Source organism: Melanotaenia boesemani, chromosome 1 (genome assembly GCF_017639745.1).
Source record: "Melanotaenia boesemani isolate fMelBoe1 chromosome 1, fMelBoe1.pri, whole genome shotgun sequence".
Taxonomy (NCBI): domain Eukaryota; kingdom Metazoa; phylum Chordata; class Actinopteri; order Atheriniformes; family Melanotaeniidae; genus Melanotaenia; species Melanotaenia boesemani.
The window spans coordinates 8,395,806-8,418,238 of record NC_055682.1 but is presented as its reverse complement, the minus strand read 5'-3'; the positions used below and the strand labels follow the sequence as shown (position 1 = coordinate 8,418,238).

Genomic DNA, 22,433 nt, shown 5'->3' with positions numbered 1-22,433 from the left:
TAAGTTGTGAGAAGTCGTCAGGTTGTTGCCAAGTTTGAGTTAAACAGAGAAAGTCATACTTGCGGTCAATGATGAAATCCTGGATAAGATGACCTTTGCTTGTCAGTGGTTAAGAGACCTAAGATGAGAGAGGTGGAATCAGAGATGGCGGGAGTGTTAACCAGCCTGACGAGAATGGCCATACATATTGGTAGAGGTAAAGCGCTATTGGTGGCATCATTTGCAGGCAGAGACACAGCCGCAGGAGCTCCTCATCTGAATACTGGAGGAGATGGATGCGGGCAGTAGCAGATAGGACAAAAAGAAAGTCCAAACAGCAACCAGTAGGATGGTTGTCCTGTCAGTCCTCATTTTCAGGGGGTTCCAGGCAAACAAACCAGGGAGATACCAGGGATGAAAACATGCAGAGTTAATACAGTTAAAAATAATAAACTGTGACCGGCGAGCAGGTCATGCATGTCCCCAGCATGTTGCAGTGAAGAATTAAGTCTGCCATCTAGCGGTGGAAAGTGGTAACAGGTCTAAGCTCTCTTTCTGGAGACATGGCCTGGTGCTTGTCGCAGTTTTGCGACTTTAGCACTTCGAGGGTCAACATAGATACACAACTAGTATGCAGGTTTTATAGATCCATATTATCCAAATGCGCTTAGGTCCTGTAGTGACAGGGTCAAAGGAAACATAAAAAAGGACCATGATCGAAAAGTGGTGTGTTATGCTGCAAACATATTCCTTTAAGTTGTTTAAGCTCAAATCCAAATAAACTAGCCTCTTTTTTTATATATTCCAATGATGGGCCAAGTCACAGACAAGATATAGTGAAAAAAGAAGAAGCGTGGTTTTAATTAAATAGCAATTTTTTGAAAAAAGAACTAAAAGATTTTGTTGTTCACTTGATCTCCTCTTTAAAAATACTCAATGGCCGATGACCTCTAATAGTAATGGCAAGAAGGGAATGATTAAGTAGTTTGTCCTTCCTACATTCCCCACGAAAAATCATCACAGCACCATTTACAAAATCACTTCTATCTTCATTATTCATATTTGTCAGTAACTATTTATGTGCCAACATGTAAAAAGTTATGTTAAAAGGATTAGCACCAGCATAATGTTGACTATGTCTGCCATTGCCATGTAAAGATTATACACATAATCTGATGCAAAGCACATAGACATTGGTTCACAATCTTCCACGAGTTGTCCTGCCCAAACAAACACAACACAGCCAGATTATCCATTTTCTTAAAATTTTTATTTTCGGTGAAAGTGTGTTTCCATATGTAAGAAAGCTGCAAATGCACTGAGAAATCTGGACATGTGGACATGACCTAAAATGGATAGTGTTGCAATCCATAGTCACAGTGGAGCACAGCTGTAAGTTGTGCTGAGTTGAACATTTGATTTTCATTAAAACAAAAAAGAGGCATGTTTAATGTGGAATTATCTTCAGTGATCAAAAGCATTTGTTTCACAATCACTGTTCTTTTATTTTGTTTTTCAGGATCAGAAATGATGTTCAGACACGCACTTACTGGGGTGCTCCTATTATCTGGGAGTTAATGTTTGACCCAAAACTTTATGACAAAAAGCACCAAGAAGGAAATACAAGCGTGGCTCTAACTGTGTTTGCTGTGGGAAGGTTTGTTTTTATAAACATTGTCAGTTGGAGATCTAGCATTTTTTTCCTTTAATCTGATTGTAAATGAAACATGCAAATACTGCAACTTGTAATTTAGGGAAACTGGTACAACACTGAGTGAGTGACAGTAGTTATACAAAAATAAGTAACCCTTGTTTAAATGTCAAGTCTTAAAAATCTAAAGGAAGTAAGATAAGCAAGATAATTGTGTTCTTGTTCTCTCCCTGTCTCCTAAAGGTACCTGGATGCCTATCTCAACACTTTCCTAACATCAGCAGAAAAGCATTTTATGATTGGATTACCGGTGACATATTACGTGTTTACAGATTCACCAGAGAAGGTGCCAAATATTGAACTTTCTCCTCAGCGAGACCCGAAAGTTGTCAAGGTGCAAAAGTATAGCAGATGGCAGGATATCTCCATGATGCGAATGAAGATCATATCAGAAACGATAGAAATGGAACTCGAAGGAAAGTTCAGTTATGTCTTCTGTCTTGATGTTGATCAGGAATTTAAGAATAGATTTGGCTCAGAGGCCCTCGGGGAGTCTGTGGCTTTGCTCCATGCCGGCTATTACAATGTTCCAAAGGACAGGTTCACCTATGACAAAAATCCCAAATCCAAAGCTTACATGGAGGATGGAGATTACTACTACCATGCGGCTCTCTTTTGAGGATCATTGCAAAATGTGAAAGCTTTGGCAGACTTTTGTCATATGAACACCATGGAAGATAAACTGAATGACGTGGAGGCTCTGTGGCATGATGAGAGTCATCTAAACAAGTACTTCTGGCTTAATAAACCAACCTGGCTTCTCTCCCCTGAGTAGTGCTGGGACAACAATATTCCTGACAAGAAACATATTCTGGTTGTTCGCCTGACTTGGGCGCCAAAGCAATATGACAAGCTTCGTACTCGGTAGTGTGGCCAAAATCAAAGAGATTTGCATGAATTCCCAAGCAAGTGTGAATCTGTTTACTGTCTTGACAGAAAAACCAAATAAAGAATTTGTAACTTATCTGAAATTCATACTTTAGTATATATTGTCTTAACAAATATTCCTTCACAATTTTAAGGAAATTGAAAGGGAAATCAAGCATTTCCAGTTAGAGCCTGACAGCTTGTCCAACAAGGAAGATTCCCAGTCATTGAAACACTCCAAGGCAAGACAAGGCAAATTTATTTGTATAGCACAATTCATGTACAAGACAAATCAAAGTGCTTTAGACAAAACATAACATTCCAGTAAGGTGCAGAAAAAAATACAAGTGTACCAGGAAAAACAAAGATTAAAAAAAGATCAAACTGATTACATAAAAACAGAAAGACAAAGCTCAGATAAAGAAATAAAGTTAAGATTTCAGCGTAAAAGAACCAACTGCAGATCTGGACAATTAGCTGGTTTAAACCAGGGTTATTCAATCCCATCCTACAAAAGTCACAATCCCACTGCATCGCAAGGGATATTATCCAATGTGATGTCCATGAAAATATTTAGCCGGACAGACAGAAACGTCTTGATGCACAGTAGTGATTTAGTATGTTCAGTTACATACAGTACAGTAATATGTATGTACTGTTACAGTAGTATATAAGTGAAAATGTGAAACAAATGTATTCTGTCATATATTCAGTTACCCTACTAACAACAGTAATGTGTAACTTTACTGTAGTTTTTAACTAGCAAAAACACTTACAGAATGGAGTCTCAAAATAAAAACCTAACAAATGCCATTTGAGTACCTTGTTCGTACTCAGTGTTGACAGGACTTTTTATTCTTATTGCTCTGATAGTTTCATTTGCATAAATACTTGCTTTTGAGGAATGGATGGGCAATCTGTTTTTATCAAGGACATACTTTTGAAGGTTATCCACTAGGTTCTGCAGTTTGTACTAATTCTTATAAGAAACTGCTGAACAAATGTTAATTCTGATGTGGAAAATTCTCCAAAGCAATAGAGAAAAACTGTATTTCAAACAATCTTCTTAGCCTTTTTTTTTTTTTTTTTTGCATATTTTGACAAAAAATATATTTTACTTTTTGACTGGTAGATTTTAAACAATTTGTTTTCTTTTATTCCTGTTTATGAAAAGAAAATCAAATTACGATACACATGCATTAAGGATGCAAATGTCAAATGACTACAGCATCTGTTCATGTCCCTGCTGTGATTCTGTGAATCAATAAATCCAGTCAGGAAACTTCACCCCCCCCTTGATGGCCCACTCAACACACCAACCAACAGAAAACACAGCAGCAATATTGCTGTTGAAAAAAACAAAACACAAATGATGAGGAAGAAGAAAAAAAAAGATGGATCAAATAAAATGTAGTTTCTATAAAGACCACTTGAGGGCATCAGAATATTCAAAACAAACTGTATTCATCATCCATATGGGGTAAAACTGCAGGCATGACCATTCCAATCTGAACCCTTTCTCAGATTTAACAAATAGCGGATCATTTTAACCTCTTACACACTGTGTCACTTCCATAGATGTGATGGACTCATATACTCGAAACTGAATAAGAAACTGTATTCCCTTCACAATTCATTCAACATTCAACAGTTCATCAAAAGGGCTATAAAACTGAAATGATGACTGTGTTACTTTAATTATGAAGTTGTAATGTATCGTTAACGATATGTATACCATAACGATACCAACCTTAAATAATATTTTGCTTGAATATGGGAATATCTTGGGTTATGTAAACAATGAATCAAAGTCAGTAGCTATGATTATTTCAGTGAAATGTCTATCAGACATCAGACAAAATGTGAAATTTAAGTGGACAGAAAAGGGATTTAGATACTTGGGCATTACTATAACACTAAAACCACCACATCTATTTGCAGCTAATTATACAAAGGTAGTAGATGAAATTAGTAAAGATTGGATTAGATGGGATATGCTCCCCGTGACATTAATGGGACGAATAGAAGTGATAAGGATGAATGTATTACCAAGGTTATTGTTTTTGTTTCAGTCTGTTCCTATTCTGCTCTCAAAAGAAACATTTACAAAAATAGACAAAATTATATAAAAATTTATTTCGAGACACAAAAACGCAAGAATAAGGTATATATTACTTCAAAGCCCTAAAGAAAAAGGTGGTTTAATTCTACCAAATATAGAGAAATGCTATTGGGCATCACATTTGAAAGCTCTAAAAGTATGGATAGATAAAGATGATGAGATGGGATGGAAGGAAATGGAACAAAATTCATACCCTAAGATACCATTAGAAACATTGCCATTTGTCACAAAGAAAACTCAAAGCAATTTAAAAATTACAAACAAATGGGTTAAAGGAACATTGAAAATATGGGAACAGTTATTTTGGGATTGCCCCATAATCAAAGAATATTGGGAGAATGTAAGGTGGCAGACTGAAAGTATGTGTAAGGTAATAACTCAATATAGAGTTGCAAATATTCTTATTGGGAATTATACCAAAAACTGTGTTAACCAAAAATAAGAAAATAATTCAAATAGTGATTGGCTAAAACCACAATCCCCTAGCAAAGGTCTTTGGTGGGAAAGGGTGAGAGATTTGATGGGAATGGTAAAAATAACATTTCAAGAAATATGGGCACCGGTACTTCAGGAAACAGAAAAACTACCCTAGAGCTTTAATTTATTTATTTATTTTTGTTTGTTTTGTTTTGTTTTGTTTTTTTCTTTTATTTATTTATATATTGTAGATTTTTTTTATTAATTAAACATTGTTTATATATATATATATATATATATATATATTTATATATATATATATATATGTATATGTGTGTTGGTTAAAAATTTATATGTTTTTTTGGGGGGGGGGGGGTATATTGGTGTTTTTGATTTTGGGGGTGTCATTTGTTGTTTATGTAAATAAATGTTATGTTATGAAAATAAAAAAAAAGAAAATACAATGAATAAATAAATAAATAAAATAAAGTTGTAATGTAAGGGAAAGCTAAAGTGTGATGTTTCATAAAGTTTCTGATTACTAACATGAAGTGTGATCTCATTCATAAAGTGGTTACAGTACTATCGCTGTATGCGCCGCCATATGCTCCATGTAGGTCCACAGAGACTCGACATGCACCTCTTCCATACCTAGTGCCTCATGTACAAAGGGTGCGCACAAACAAAAGTGTGGCTCTTTGTCATGGCAAAGTTCAGATGTATCAAGAGTGAAATTACCGTGGAAACATGCGGTGCCTCACACCAACTTCATGGCTGGCAAATGCACATTTCCATAGCTTTTGATGCTTTGGCGACACTTAGAGGTGATGCTGGGAAACTGTTAAAGTAAATAAATGTGAAAACAGTCCTAAGAATGTGCGATGTGCACATTGGAGACAAATGAACAATTCACACTGATTAGTAATTAACACCTCCCTGAGCCACCACCTTACCACGTTGGAGGAGTTTGCGCGTCCTGACAATCCTAGGAGCTATGTTGTCAGATGCTTTATGTCCCTGGTAGGGTCAACCATGGCAAACAGGTCTCTAGGAGAGGGACCAGACAAAGTGTGGCTCAATAGACTCTTATGATGAGTCAAATCGCCGCCTCTGGGCTCCTGGGCCCACTGGGACCTGTGCCCCAGGACCGTGAGGGGCTCTTGCTGAGGCTCTCCTCTGCCGCCCTTCGGGTGGGGCTGGAGTCGTCTTCGTGGTGGGGTAGCTTGGGTTGGTGCTCCGGGGCTGCTGCTGAGGGCCCGGGTCTCTGACCCTGGTCTGCCTCTGACCTCCGTAGAAGCGTGGTCGCATTTGCATGATCTCACTCACCACTCTTCATCACTGATCACTCCTTGTTTCTCATGCTCTGCATGCTGACACAGTCACTGAGTTGTCCAGTGGGTTTTAATACTAAGCGATAATTCTTTTTTTTTATTTTTCCTGTGAGTTAGTATCTGGTCGCTGTTATGTCTTTTTGATTTGGTTATTATTTAAAAACTGTTAATGACTAGCGGCCCTGTTTTTGCTGTGTGTGTGTTTCTGTTTTTGATTTTGTAAAAGTTGTAGGAAATTTTATGGTGTGATCATGTACAGGTGTAACAGTTTGTTGTCTGGTGATGGTGTGGATTGAAGGGTCGTTTCCTTCTGTCTGTGATCTTTTTGTCTCCTTTCTTCTTTCCCTTTTGCTCTTTTTGCTATTTTCCAACTTTTTCTGTCCCCTCCGGTCAGGTCCAGCAAGATTACATAGATTTCATGATTCAAAGTAAATAAATTAATCAGATTATCAAGAGGAGCCTTACCCATAGGCCTCCCCTTGGCAGAGCAAATTTGTTCAGCATGATACAGCCACCAGATTATCATTTTGCTTGCTATGATGCTGGACAGGACAAGTTAAAAAAAAAAAAAGAAAAAAAGATGAGTCAAATCAATGGATCCAGGTTTTCCTTGCCCAGACATGGGTCACCAAGGGCCCCCTCTGGAGTCAGGCCTGGAGGTGGGGCAGGGAGCTGAGCACCTGGTGAGGTGAATGCCTGGTAAGCGTCTTTGCCCATGGGGCCTGGTCGGGTTAAGCTCAAAAGGGTGACTTTTCCATTTTGGAGTTGCTCCAAGTGAGAGGCACACTACTATAAAATTACCATCGCATGATAAATTTGTATTTCAATAGGCAACATTTTCATTTGATCTGTCAAGAGTGTTGACGGTGGCGAGGACCCAAATGCAGGCGGTCGAGGCAGGAGGCAGAACAGTGCAGGTGACAAAAGTTTATTTCCTCAAACTCAGGACAGGGAACCACACACAACAGGGAGTAAACCATAAGGATCTGACTAAGAAAACTGAAAACCATGGGGCATATATACACAGAAGTGAATGAGAAATCAAACCAGGTGAAGTAATGAGCATGGAGGGCCAGCTACCAGACGGGGGGATTGGGTTTTCCTTTATTAGCTTAGTTAGGTTTGTCGTTTTGTTTGGGCTGATCAGCCACTGTTTGAGTTTAGCCTTGTGTCTCATTTGTGAGGTCAGTTTGTTTCATTTGTTTGTTTGGTTTGTTTGAGTTATTTTTGCCACACGTTGTTTAATTAGAGTTCTGTTATGTTGACCTCTTTTATGGGCCAGATTATTAATTTATTTAGTAAATTGTTTTGGAATACGTTTTTGGGGGTTAAAATATAAAAAACCTTTTGTTAACTTTAAAACTGTGCCTGACTGTCCTTCACTGCTCAGTCCTTCACATAGTCAAATACCATAAATTTGCAGCAGATATTGTTGCCAACTTTTGTTATATTTAGCAAGTATTCAGATTAGGGATGGACATTTTAGGTGATTTTTAAGTTGATTAGTCAGGCCAATCAAAACCAATTAGTCGTAATGTCATTGTGACATCATCAATGAAGTAAGGAAAAATACTTTTTCTCTAAAGGGAAATTGTAAAATGTGTGTAAGATTTTATTTGTATAATGTTTGTGTTCTATACATAAGCATTTGTTTTCTGTAGTTTTATTTTTAATATTCTGTGGGTCAGGAAGACGTGGAATTTAACCTGGACTAGCTGTTTTTTATGGGGTGGCTGCTATACCAGGCGAACTAAACACTGCACCCCCAGGATCGAAACCAGTTATTTTACTCGTCTTTCCGTCTGTTTTTTTTTTTTTTTTTTTTTGCTTCTGAAGCAGTATTTCTGTGATGGTTTAGTAGCCATGCTGCTCTGATACGTTAATTCCCATCTGTGAAACTTCTGATAAGAAAAATGCTGTTAAACTTTCTTGCTTCTGCCTCCCAAGGTCAGGAGGTGGAGATGAGGTGATTTCTCCTGGGCTGAAGCTGCAGTTAGCTTCAGGATTAGCTCCCTTCAATTTACCCAGCAATGGTGAAGCAGAATTAAAAAAATAAAAACAATATAGACATGTTAAAAGTAAAACCTACAGACGTAGCAACGTTAAAATCTCTGATAGACTAATAAACACCATCTATCAGTTTCTCCTATACCACTGTGTTTATTTATTATTATATTATATATTATTATTGTATTTATTTAGTTTTTCTCTCACTCATTTTTAGCAATCTACAGTATTGCTTTCAGAGTACATAGAATTCAGCACAAGTGGGCATTTTTGCTGTTTATTTAACCACATAGTTTGTTTTTCCTGCTTATCAACCTTTATATCATCCTTCACATCATTATCATCCTTATTTGACAGACAGCTTGATTTCACTGCATGTCAATCTGTTGTGTTTCTGTTAGTAGTACTCATCGTCCATGTGGGGGTAATCAGAGGCCAAGGGAAGAGGGAGGGGCCGTTGGCCATAATCTGTAACATGTAAAACAATCAGAAAAATTAATTGTAATCAAACAAATGGCTTTGCAAAGCTGTAAAAAGGACTGGTTTAACACATTGCTGTATTATTTCCATGTTTTATTTTGGAGGAAACTAAGTTGTCATGCAAGTGTGTTTTTTCTTAGAAAACAAATATAAGCTGAAATATCTTGGCTGAACTTGCTGAGAAGGTAAAACGTGAATACAGGTGCATGTATGTATCATGAAATGTTTCTTGGGATAATGTGAAATTTTGTCTTGGAGTTTTTGTTTCCATGAGGGAAATGTGTGTGTTTCTGAGCAAAGCAGCCTGTGATTCTTGGTCCTTGTTGTTGAGGTGTAAAGGTTTTTAAAGTGTTTCACTATATGTTGCAGAGATCAGAGCAACTAGAAATTCTCATGTGTGGATGTGTCTGATGAGCCAGAACAGGCTCTGCGTGTCATTTACTAAAGCCTATACATAACAATTTTTGGGCAATTGCCTCTTCCCAACCTCAGACTGCAAACCTTCGTTCATTGTAAGTTTTCCCTGTCCAATTATCATGTGGTCTGAGGTGTGTTAGGAGCTGATTTGTTCCGATAAGCCGCTCCAAAACGGGTCGCAGCCGACAATCAAGAATATTAAACATGTTCAATATTTCAGAGCCGATTTAGCCCCAAGACCACCATCACTCCCTCATCCTATATATCCTCTTCTATGCTGTGTGTTGTGTTTTCTGATTGTTACTATGTTTCTTCTGCTTTTTTTTTTTTTTTTTTTTTTGTCATTTAGTAGATGCTTTTATCCAAAGCGACTTACATTTGAGAGTAAGAACAACATAATTAAGTAATTTTGCTTAAATAAAAGATCACAACTTCATCGAACAATATCAACTTGGACATATGTGCACGATTTCATCACATCGTGGGCATAAGTGCACCAAGCTTATTCAGTACTTAATTGAGCCAAAGAGCTGGACAAATCTTTCTGACTCATTCTGTTGAGTAGAAGAGTTAAGCTAAGTGCGGAAATGCTCCTTAAACAACTGAGTCTTTAGCTTGCTCTTAAAAGTGGATAAGGACCCTGCGGATTGGATGAAGTTCGGTAGATCGTTCCACCACCAGAGGACAACAGAGGAAAAGAGTCTACCTACTGATTTAGTGCCACTTTGTGGTGGGAGCACTAGGTGTCTTTCACTGGCAGAGCTTAACTGTCAAGAGTGAGTGTAGCTTTGGATTAAGGAGTGAAGGTAGACAGGAGCCATTTGGGTTATTGTTTTGTAAGCCAGATGCAGAGCTTTGAATTTGATGAGTGCTGCAACTGGAAGCCAGTGAAGAGCAATTAGCAGCGGAGTGACATCAGCTCTTTTGGGCTGGTTGAAGACCAGACGTGCTGCTGCGTTCTGGATCATCTGCAGAGGTTTAACTGAGCATGCAGGCAGGCTTGCCAATAAGGAGCTGCAAGAGTCAATGTGTGAAATGACCAGAATCTGGACCAGGAGCTGGCGTGTGTTCAGTCAGGTAGGGTCTGATCCTCCTGATGTTGTAGAGAGCAAATTGGCCAGATCGAGCAACCGAGGCAACATGGTCCTTAAATGTCAGCTGGTTGTCTACCGTAACACCAAGATTCCTGGTAGAAGACGTAGGCACAAGCTTGATAGAGGCACCACTGTTTTCAGCCAATGTGATCTGGACACTCCTCCTTACCAAGATACTTTGAAGGTTCTTCCTGTGAGGTAGGACATAAACCCTAAAAAATAGCCCTCTGTTTTTTGGAGAACTTACTGTTTATAAATATTAAACGCCACTGGGCAGTTGGTAAGTACACTTAAAATTTACAGGCTTCTAGCACAAAAAGTTGAAGTCTGGTGTCTTTTCACTCTCTGAAAAGAGGACAAAATTTTCTTGGATTTAATGGAGAAATAATACTTCTTGAAAAACTCTGGATACAGCAGAAGGTTAAAAGTAGTGTTTTTCTAATTAATTTCTTGTAGTGTGCCACTCAGTTAAGTCTTGTAGCTAAAATCAGATTTTCTCACCATCAGAGAGGCTGACTTGCTCTTTGAGGATGTCAGGGTCAAACAGTAGCTCTAGCTCCTTTACAAGATTCTCAGACCTGTTAGAGAAAGAAAATACTGGATGAAAATAGCATAACAAACTAAAACTTTGGCGTTGGTTGATATAAAAAAGCAAACATTCACCTCAAAACGGGTCTGGCAAGATCATCTCCACTCATTTAACTCTTAACTTTAGCAAAATTAACTTTCCAAACGTGTTAATGAAACTTGTGTAGCTTATAAATCCTCTCATCTGAGATCACTGGGTCTGGGGAAGCTAAAAACCTACCTCACTTAAAATGGTTGAAATGGATAGCTGAAGAATTTAATTCAAGAACATCCAAGAGCTATGATGTATAGATTTCAGGTTTGTTGAATAAAAAGCTTGTGAATAAGACTTTCTAAGCTTTTTCAAACTCCTGCATAAAAATACTTAAGACATGCATGTAACTCTTTTTTATTTAAAGTAATTATTAAATAATATTAATTACAATATTATTATTATCAAAGAAATTTGGCAAAGAACAAAGGGATCTAGGGCAAAGATGATAATCACCAACTAAGGGTGCATTCACTGCAGCTTTTCTGATTCAAATCCCAGTTTGTTTGCTAGGAAAGTCCAATTGGTTGGACTTGGGTGCAGATACCAGAAGTGAACTCTGGTCCAAAAATGTAGGTTCTGCAATGAACCCATAATCACCTTTGTGTTGTAGTCTGTTTCATGTATTTGGTTTACTTAAACCTAACTGAGAGCTATGTCTGTAGGTGGACCAGAGAGAGGGATAGGCACCACCTTTCATCAAACTGATTTGACAGGTGGTATCGTCCAATCAGATGCTGCCATGTCATCACCGGAAGTCCCTCCTTAACCGGAAGCCCCGCCCCTTCCTAGAGAGCGGAAATCCCTCCTTAACCGAAAATGTCATCATCAGCGGAAACTGAGTCATCAGCGGAAGTCCCTCCTCCCCACTTAGAGAGCGGAAATGTCGTCAATCTGGAAGCTGCGTCACCGCCAGGATCCCCGCCTCTTCCGCGGTTTTAGAGTCAATGAGGTGGGTCGGTCCAGCGAGGGCATGTTGAGGCATGTCTGGGGAAAAAATACTGAAAATAAGAAGAGAAGCTGTTTCTTTACAGTAGCGAAGTATGGAGAGAAAAAAGACGAGAAACCGACACTGTTAGTGGAGGCGAAGTGGTTCCTGACCCGAGCAGCGATGAGTTACCGAGGTGCATCAGGGCAAAGAGTACTCCTCCGGTGATCAGTGAGACTGCTGTAACCATCTATGAATTGACGTGTTCAAGACCCTAAGCTTCGGTAAAGAGAGTTGTGTATTACCAGCGGGTCCAGATGCGTTAGACCATGTCTCTGCGTGACGAATGGTCTCTAGTTCCCTACGGAGTGAGTGGTCGATGGGGGTACATGTTCAAGTATGAGATGGGAGAACTCTGTATGTAACGGGTGGATGGGATTGAAACTTTCAGAACTTTACCGAATGTAGCATCTTTGCCCTCCAGCGACTGGGGAGTGCTGAAGATAGTGGTCCCGCGGTGGCGTGCAGAGGTTGAGCTAGGCTCCTCGGATGAATACGAGCATACAGCGGCCTCTCCTCCTAAGAGGTCTAGACCAGGGTTTTCCCCCAGCAATTCGGAGAGAGACGGCGGAGGAAAGTCTCGTTATAGCGCTGTATGGCAGTCAAAAACCACACTTTGGGCTGCTGGTTTTTCCGAGCCAGCCTCTGGAGCCTCGGGGATCCATGGGATCAAGAGCACTTTATTTTGGAGTGCTTTAATTCAGAGTGCGGTGTCTTCCAGATGGTGTTGGCACTGCCTCATGCTGTCTGGGCTGAAAAAATGGAAGAAAATAGCTACAAGATTAATACTCTTCCGTGACTGATGCAACTGGAAAGACATCATATCGGTGAAAAAAACGTATTTTTGTAGACCACGCCTTCTCCTCCTTCCTCCATTGGCTGTTTTTTCCAACTCCGCCTGAGATTTTTGAGGACTACGCCTCCTTCTTCTTCCATTGGCTGTTCCTCCAACCCCACCTACCACGCGACACATTCTCATTGGCTCGGGTTCTACTGGGGGGGAGTGAGAAAGTCGCCTAGCAAGATAAAAGAAGCTGCAGCAGGACATTTTTTTTTAAACCTAGATTCTGAAAGGACCCTCGATGCAAAAGAGAAAGGTGCGTGCTACAGTCCGACCGCAGTCCGATGTCTGATGTCCGCGTTCTTCAATCGGAGCCCTGCTCCATCCGAGAATGCCTCTTCAGTCTTCATATCCTCCGACTAAACCGAGTCTGTTGAGTTTTCACCCCAGCACGGAGCTCACAGCCCGGGTTCGCCAGACCCATCTCAGGACTCTGACTGCACACCCTCGCTGCTATCTGGAGCCGCGGATGTGGGGTACTCTTAGGAGTCCGACTGCACACCCTCGCTGCTGTCCGGAATCAGGGTCGAGGGGTACGCTCTGGATCCCGAGCCAGCGCTGCCCGTGATGCTGGAACTGGTTGTGGATGAGGGGTATGAGGGTTCCCTGCATGCATCCTCTACAGGGTTTCAGGATCCTATATGGTGCTGTTCTGCTGTATCGCCACCCGCTTCTCCTTCCTCATCTGTGGGAGATGAAGAGAGCCTGGAGGAGGAGGACGAGCTGGATGGCTGGGTGTCATCTACGTTCATCAACATTGTAAAGACAGAAATTTTCCATCTACTCACCAGTGTCCTCCGAAAGTTCCGGGAGGAAAACTGTTATGGATGCAAGATTAACCACCCCAGCCAGAAAGAGCACAAGACGTGCTTGATGATGAGTACTACCGCGACAACTTTCACGGTCTCATGAGAGGTCTCTGCACCCCTCAATTCATTCCAGCCATTCAACGCCTGTTAATTCTACACAACATCCAATCTGAAGACGGTAAAGTCAAAACCGTGGCGGAGATTCTTTTACATGAGCGCAAGAGGAGAGTTGAGGATATGTATGAGATGTTAGATAGACTGGTTGAGCAGGGTGTGGCTAAAATAGAGCAACTTTTAATAGTGAATGAGTATTGGAGAGCATTACAACTAAATGCTGCTTCTTCATGTTTAGTCTGGACTCTGGTCTGGACTAGTTGACCAGAGTCTTTGGATCAAAGAGCTTTGCTAGGTTCATATTCTCTGAACATATCACAGATGTATTCTGGACCTAAACCATTCTGGGATTTGTAAACAATCAGAACGGTTTTAAAATCTATTCTGTGAATGACTGGAAGCCAGTGTAAAGATTTCAAAACTGGTGTGATGTGTTCAGATCTCTTAGTCCTGGTTAAAACTCTAGCAGCAGCGTTCTGGATGAGCTGCAGATGTTTAATGCTCTTTTTAGGAAGTCCTGTTAAAAGACCATCACAGTAATCCAGCCTACTGGAGATGAATGCATGGATGAGTTTCTCTTGGTCTTTCTGGGAGACTAAACTTTTAATTCTGTTGATGTTTCTAAGCTGGTAAAAAGCTGTCATAGTGACAGCTTTGATGTGGCTGCTGAAAGTCAGGTCTGAGTCTATCAACACTCTAAGGTTACGAACTTGGTCAGTGATTTTAGGAGCCCGAGTCTCCAGATGTTTGCCAGTGCTGACCCTCTTCTCTTTGCTAACAAACAGAATAATCTCAGTTTTGTCTTCATTTAATTGTAGAAAATTCTCCTTCATCCAGGTGTTTATTTGCTCCAGACACTGACACAATAAGTCTATTGGACTGCAGTCATCTGGTGACAGAGACACATAAAGTTGTGTATCATCAGTATAACTTTGATAATTAATGCTATAGTTCTGTAATATTTGACCCAGAGGGAGCTGTTGAACAGAAGAGGTCCAAGGACTGACCCCTGAGGGACTCTACAAGTCATGGCCACTCGCTCAGATTCATAGCTGCCGATCGTAACAAAATAACTCCGGCCTTCTAAATAGGACCTGAACCAGTTACGGACCGCTCCAGAAAGTCCAACCCAGTTTTCCAGCCTGTGCAATAGGATTCTGTGATCTACAGTATCAAACGCAGCACTGAGATCCAACAGAACCAGGACTGATACTTGACCAGAATCAGTATTCAACCTTATGTCATTTAACACTTTGACCAGAGCTGTTTCAGTGCTGTGATGAGGTCGGAAGCCGGACTGAAATTTATCAAGATTTACACTTTAATTTAAAAAGTCATTAAGCTGGTGAAATACAACTTTTTCAATAATCTTGGAGATAAAAGAGAGGTTAGAGACAGGTCTATAGTTGTTCATTATAGAAGCATCTAGAGTCCTTTTCTTTAGGAGTGGCTTAATAGCAGCTATCTTTAGTGACTTGGGAAAAATGCCTGATGCCAGTGAGCTGTTAACTATCAGTAGGAGATCACTTTCTACTGAGGTAAAAACTGTTTTTAAAAAGTCAGATGGTATTATGTCCAGAGTGCATGTTGTTGATTTTAAATGCCAAACTGTTTCTTGTAGGATTTTTAAATCAACCATTTTAAATTGCGACATAACATCAGAATTATTTCCAGGTTTTAGACACAGACTAGTTTTCTTTTGTGACTGTGTGGAATTAATATTTTGCCTAATTGTTTTAATTTTTTGGCTAAAAAAGTTGGCAAATTGGTTGCATTTCTCAGTGGAAAGGAGCTCTGGGCTTATCTGTATAGGAGGATTTGTAAGTTTTTCAATCATAGCAAACAGGGTGCGAGAACTGTAGACATTCCTGTTAATCATTTCAGATAAATGCAGCTCTCTGGCCTTGCACAGCTCATTGTTATAGTTATGCAGGCTTTGTTTGTACAGCTCAAGTTTATTTTACCGCCATTTCCACTCAGTTTTTCTGCATTCTCTTTTTAAGCTGGTAACCACAGTGGTGTTTCTCCAGCTGTTCATTCATTTCATTTCATGTACCTCTTCCTAACCGAGGAACAGGTTGGTTGGACATTCTGAGTGATCAGTAAATCAAACAAAATACAAAAATGGTCAGACAAGGCCAAGTCAGTGACCACAACAGAAGAAATATCAACACCCTTTTAAATAACCAGGTCCAGAATGTGACCTCGAATGTGGGTCGGTTCTTTTACATGTTGCCACAAACCAAACATCCAATATGGAAGAAAATTCCTGGACAATATCATCCGTCATGTTATCTATGTGAATGTTAAAATCCCCAGTTAAGATGAAATGGTTAAAATCAGTAGAGATAACCGACAATAATTCAGATAATTCATCAATAAAATTTACACAGTGTCCTGGACGTCTGTAGATGATTAGAAATAGGATTTTAGGAATGCCCCTTAAAATAAAACTAACATATTCAAAAGAAGTAAAATCACCAAATGAAATCTCTTTACACTGGAATGAATCTTTTTTTTTTTTTTTTTTTTTTTTTTTTTTTTAACTTGTCCTGTCCAGCATCATAGCAAGCAAAATGATAATCTGGTTGCTGTATCATGCTGAACAAATTTGCTCTACCAAGGAGAGGCCTATGGGTAAGGCTCCTTCTCTATAATCTCATTAATTTATTTATTTACTTACTTTGAATCACGGAATCTATGTAATCTTGCTGGACCTGACCGGAGGGGACAGAAAAAGTTGGAAAATAGCAAAAAGAGCAAAAGGGAAAAAAGAAACAACAAACAGATCACAGACAGAAGGAAACGACCCTTCAATCCACACCATCACCAGACAACAAACTGTTACACCTGTACATGAACACACCATAAAATTTCCTACAACTTTTACAAAAACAAAAACACACACACAGAAAAAAACAGGGCTGCTATTCATTAAGAGTTTTTAAATAATAACCAAATCAAAAAGACCTAATAGCAACCAGATACTAACTCACAGGAAAAATAAAAAAAAAAAAGAATTATCGCTTAGTATAAAAACCCACTGGACAACTCAGTGACTGTGTCAGCATGCAGAGCATGAGCAACAAGGAGTGATCAGTGATGAAAAATGGTGAGTGAGATCATGCAACTGCGACCACGCCTCCACGGAGGCCAGAGGCAGACCAGGGCCAGAGGCCCGGGCCCTCAGTAGCAGACCCGGAGCACCAACCCAAGCCATCCCACCACGAAGACGACTCCAGCCCCACCCGAAGGGCGGCAGAGGAGAGCCTCAGCAAGAGCCCCCCACGGTCCTGGGGCACAGGTCCCAGTGGGCCAAGATCAGCAGCCGCCGGCCCAGCCAGGGACCGGCCACCCAGGGCAGCCCAAGAGAAGGGCCCAGGGCCCCAGGAGCCCAGAGGCAGCCGCTCCACCCCCCAAAGGCAGAGGGCCCGCAACATGCCTAGGAGGACCAGGCCCCCCCAGACAGCCACCCGGCGTAGGCCAGCACACACCCCGATGTTCCAGCCGCACACCCAGGGAACCAGGGTGCCATCGGCCCCACTCCCCACCTACTCCAATCTGCACCCCATATAACCCCACACTCACACCCTCCCCCGCGCCGCACCCACAAGCACTCACCACCACACAGTCACGCCACACACAACCCACCCTCCATGCCCTGTGGGGGGCACCCCAGGCGGACCAGAGGACAGTGAGCCCCAAGCACCCCCCCTTGACCCAACACCCACAGAGCCAGCAGCCCACCAGCGCAGCCACCCCGGGACACCGCCCCCCCCCCAGGTGTTGTTTGTGTGTTGTGTTTCTTGTGTTTTGGTGTCTCGGTGCAATTAAAACTGTGAGGCGAGTCGCATCCAAGGAGACCACTGAATGGTCTCCTTTGCTCCACCCCGTATGGCTCCACGCCTCCCAACTCCCTACGTGTGTGTGTGAGACAGAGAGAGTGGGAAGTAATACGGGGTCCGGGGATGTACGTCCAGAGGGAAGCAAACTTCCCACCCCCAGGCCAGCCCAGCCCCCCCCCCCAAGTAAACTTAACCCTGCCCCAACCACACACAGAAACACATGCACACACCTATTTCCTTGCACACTCCCGCTCATCCAAACTCATATATGCCCTCTCAGCCCCACCCACACAATATAAACACTCACACAGCATACAACCCTCCCACTCTCACTCCCCAGACACACCTCCACTCATCCTAACACATGTATATGCACGCACACAAACATACCCCCACATCCACACAAACACCATCCAAAGTATAGACACACACACACAACATACAAGCCCACACACACCCCAGCACCTCCCCCTATAATCCCCGGAATCCCACTCAGCCCTCCTTCAAACCCCTACACCCCCCCTGCCCCCCGGCCATACCCTGGGTCCCAGGGCGTCAACCAGACACCAGGGCATGCACCAACCCACACCACGGCAGCACATCCGGGCAGACCCAGACCCCCGGCACATACGGACCCCACCACCCCGGAGGGAGGAGGACCACCCCCGGGCACCAGAGCCCAGAACCCCCACCCAGCCCGCCCGAAATAGCCAGGCCGCCTGGCCCAGGACCGACGCCCACCAACCCAGGCACCACCAGTGAATCTTTAAATAAGGCAGCTTCTCCTCCCTCCTCCCCTCTTTTCCTCCCGTTTCGACATTTATTCATAAAACTAAAATGAGGGGGTGCTGTTTCATTAAGAACTGTAGCACTTGTGTCTTCTGTTAACCATGTTTCTGTCAGATAAAGAAAATCTAAACTGTGAGAAATGATGAAGTCATTAACTAACAATGACTTGTTGGACAGAGATCTAACACTGGTCTCTGTTGTATTCTGAGTTATACAAGGTACAGTTAACAGATTAGATTGATTCACCCCACAAACTGACCGTGTTCGATTCCTTATTTTACTAACTAACACAGGAATTCTACTGGGTCCAGGCTTGATCTCAGAACAGCTGTCAGTAGTAGCAAAACTACAGCAAGGACCCTGAACGCATCATGGCATGTTATCTTTGTTGTGAATTCTGCTGCTGCTCTGTGAACCTCCTGCACATCCTCCCGTGCCCTGCTCTGCCAGGACAGATGATCTAAGAGGAGGATGAGGAGGGGGAGGAGGGGGAGCCCTGTATTTCTTGGTAGATGGTGGTCGTTGGGGTTCAGACCGGGATAGAGACATCCTTTGAAGACCTTGGGTGATGTGGAGAAGAGGGTCTGGTGAGGGGGAGAGCTCGGAGTTGATCGTCTCTCTGCTGTGTCCTTCGCTCTTATCTGTACACTCATGTTTGGGTTTGCCGTCCCAACAGCATGACACAAGTGTGCACCAGTAGAACCTGAGCCAATGAGAATGTGTCGTGTGGTAGGTGGGGTTGGAGGAACAGCCAATGGAAGAAAGAAGAGGCGTAGTCCTCAAAAATCTCAGGCGGAATTGGAAAAAACAGCCAATGGAGGAAGGAGGAGAAGGCGTGGTCTACAAAAATAAGTTTTTTTTTCACCGATATGGCGTCTTTCCAGTTGCGTCAGTCACAGAAGAGGGTACTAATCTTGTCGCTATTTTCTTCCACTTTTTCAGCCCAGACAGCGTGAGGCAGTGCCAACACCATCTGGAAGACACCGCATTCTGAATTAAAGGACTCCAAAATAAAGTGCGCTTGATCCCATGGATCCCTGAGGCTCCTGAGGCTGGCTCAGAAAAACCAGCGGCCTGAGGTGGTGGTTTTTGACTGCCATACAGCGCTATAACGAAGCTTTCCTCCGCCGTCTCTCTCCGAATTGCTGGGGGAAAACCCCGGTCTAGACCACCTAGGAGGAGAGGCAGCTGTATGCTCATATTTATCCGAGGAGCCTATCTCAACCTTCCACGCCACAGCGGGACCACTATCTTCAGCACTCCCCAGATGTTACATTCGGTAAAGTTCTGAAAGTTTCACTCCCATCCACCTGGTACATACAGAGTTCTCCTGTCTCATATTTGAACACGTACCCCCATCGACCACTCACTCCGTAGGGAACTAGAGACCATTCGTCACGCAGAGACATGGTCTAAGGCAGGCATGTCAAACTGGTCCAGCAAAGGGCCTTGTGGCTGCAGGTTTTTGTTCCAACCAAGCAGCAGCACACCAGATTTGACTGATTCAATCAACTGATCTCAGTCTTCAGACAGCTGATTGGTCAAACTGTGTGCTCTTGGCTGGCTGGAACAAAAACCTGCAGCCACACGGCCCTTTGCTGGACCAGTTTGACATGCCTGGTCTAAGGCATCTGGACCCGCTGGTAATACACAACTCTCTTTACAGGAGCTCCGGGTCTCGAACATGTCGATTCATAGATGGTTACAGCAGTCTCACTGATCACTGGAGGAGTACTCTTTGCCCTGATGCGCCTTGGTAACTCATCGCTGCTCGCGTCAGGAACTAGAGATGGGATTTATGGCTCTTTGAAGGGAGCCGGATCTTGAGGAGCCATTCCTTTCAAAGAGCCATTCAAAAGACTAGCTCGTTCTTACAATATCTTACAAAATTTCACAATATATAAGAATGACAAACAATCAAAATATGTACCTGTATAAAATCTACTATACAAGATTAAAAAATTATAGGAAGAATATAGATAAAAAAGGATAAACCTGAGCAGTCAGTGCAAATTCTAGTAAATGTTTTGGATAGAACTCAGTATTTGTTTCCAAACAATACTCTATGCCCATAGATGCTTCACATGAATTGAGCGTGTTGGACATCAGACTTCCATGATGTCACAAATGTTATTTATTTTATTTTAATTTTACTCAACTGTACTACTTCTTTTTTACTTATTTATTCATTTATTTATTCATTCAGTCATTTTTAGCTGGAAGGCGGGTGGGGGGTGGGGCTTGGCGTGTGTGTGTGTGTGTGTGTCTGTGTGTATACGTGTGTGCGTGTGACTGTGTGAAAGATTTCATTGAGTGTTTTTATTCTTATGTAAAGAGCTTTGCATTGCCTATGACATGAAAAGCGCTTTATAAATAAAGTTTGATTTGATTTGATTTGATGAAGGCAGTGTCAAAAATTTGTACATAAAAAGAATGGCTCACAAATGAACGGTTCACAGCTGTGAATCGGTTCCCATCGTTCATATAAAAGAGTCGTTTAAAAGAATTGATTCGTTCATGAACGCCACATCTCTGTCAGGAACCACTTCGCCTCCGCTAACAGTGTCGGTTTCTCATCTTCTCTCCATTTTTTCTCTCCGTACTTCGCTACTGTAAAGAAACAGCTTCTCTTCCTATTTTCGGTGTTTTTTCCCCAGACATGCCTCAAAATTCCCTTGCTGGACCGACCCGCCTCATTGGCTCTAAAACCGCGGAAGAGGCGGGGATCCTGGCAGTGAAGCTCGTTCCGGATTGACATTTCCGCTCTCTAAGTGGGGAGGAAGTACTTCCGCTCTCTAGGAGGGGGCGGGGCTTCCGGTTAAGGAGGGACTTCGGGTGATGACGTGGCAGCTTCTGATTGGACGATACCACCTGTCAAATCAGTTTGACAAAAGATGGTGCCTATCTCTCTCTGACTAGAATTCACTTGGTTGATCTGCATCAGACTTTGTTTAATAATCCACACCTCCCCAAACACATAGAACTTTCCGAGCAAACAAAGCCACCCACGGAAGCCCAAGTGTTTTGACTCACTAGCTGTTAATGCAATTGGTGTCAGTGTTCTAACATTTCATCCTACTCGTCAAGATGTGCTTCATATGCCTTTTGCATACTGACAAGGTTGAGGACACGCTCATGAATCCATGCTACCTTGTGTTTCCATCAATTTTTAAATTAAACTGACCACTTTTATAGGGAACTACACCTGCACCAACTGTGCAACACAACTATGTATCAACTATTGCATCCTGCATGGTCAGATGCAGGCAAAGTGTGATGAGTAATAAACACGAGTCATATGATGAGCTTCTGCAGCAGCATTTTTGCTTAAAAAACAAGCAACAGAACTTGTGTTTTGTTTTAAAAAAGTCTGCCCTGACCTCTTCAGTATCCTTATGCAAACACAGATTAAATCTTTGTTGTGTTTTTGTTGTTGTTGTTGTTGTTTTTCAGGTAAAATTGAAGATTTGAAAATAGAAAATGACTACAAAATAACTTAAACAAGTCTTTAAACATGTAATAACGGCATTATGGACTGTGCACGCAGTACACTGGCAAGGGCATTCAATACATTTGTTAAGAAAAGAAGACCTACCTGTCCAGCACAGGGGCAAAGACATCACTGTTAATCATTAGAAGAAATACGAAGAGGCTTGCTAACAAGGCTTTTGTGAGTCTCTTTGGCCACATGTTCAAATTTTCTTGAAGAAAGTTTTGATTGTAGAACAAATCAAGATACTTTCTCAGCACTTCACCCAAAGAGACAGTTAATAAACGGGAACCTGTTGCTGTTTTGATTTAAAAACCTTTACTGGAATCTTTATCCATCCCTTCATCTATCCATTGGTTAAACTCTGCTTTCCATACAAGAAGTTCAACATCTCAAGTGTCAGTTCCTGTCATGTAATCCTACACCGTATGAGCTAATACTTCCTGTGTATCACTTCTCACTTATCCTTACTTAGCTGGCTGGTTTCATGGTGGTGCTTTACATGGAACTGTA

General features: G+C 41.8%; 1 protein-coding gene and 1 pseudogene across 1 annotated transcript in view; both read left to right on the top strand.

Annotated features, from left to right (window-relative positions):
- LOC121641741 overlaps positions 1-2,465 on the top strand; it is a 44,227-nt pseudogene extending 41,762 nt beyond the window's left edge.
- LOC121639597 (N-acetyllactosaminide alpha-1,3-galactosyltransferase-like) overlaps positions 1-22,433 on the top strand; it is a 137,019-nt gene that overhangs the window by 96,298 nt on the left and 18,288 nt on the right. The window lies entirely within an intron of this gene.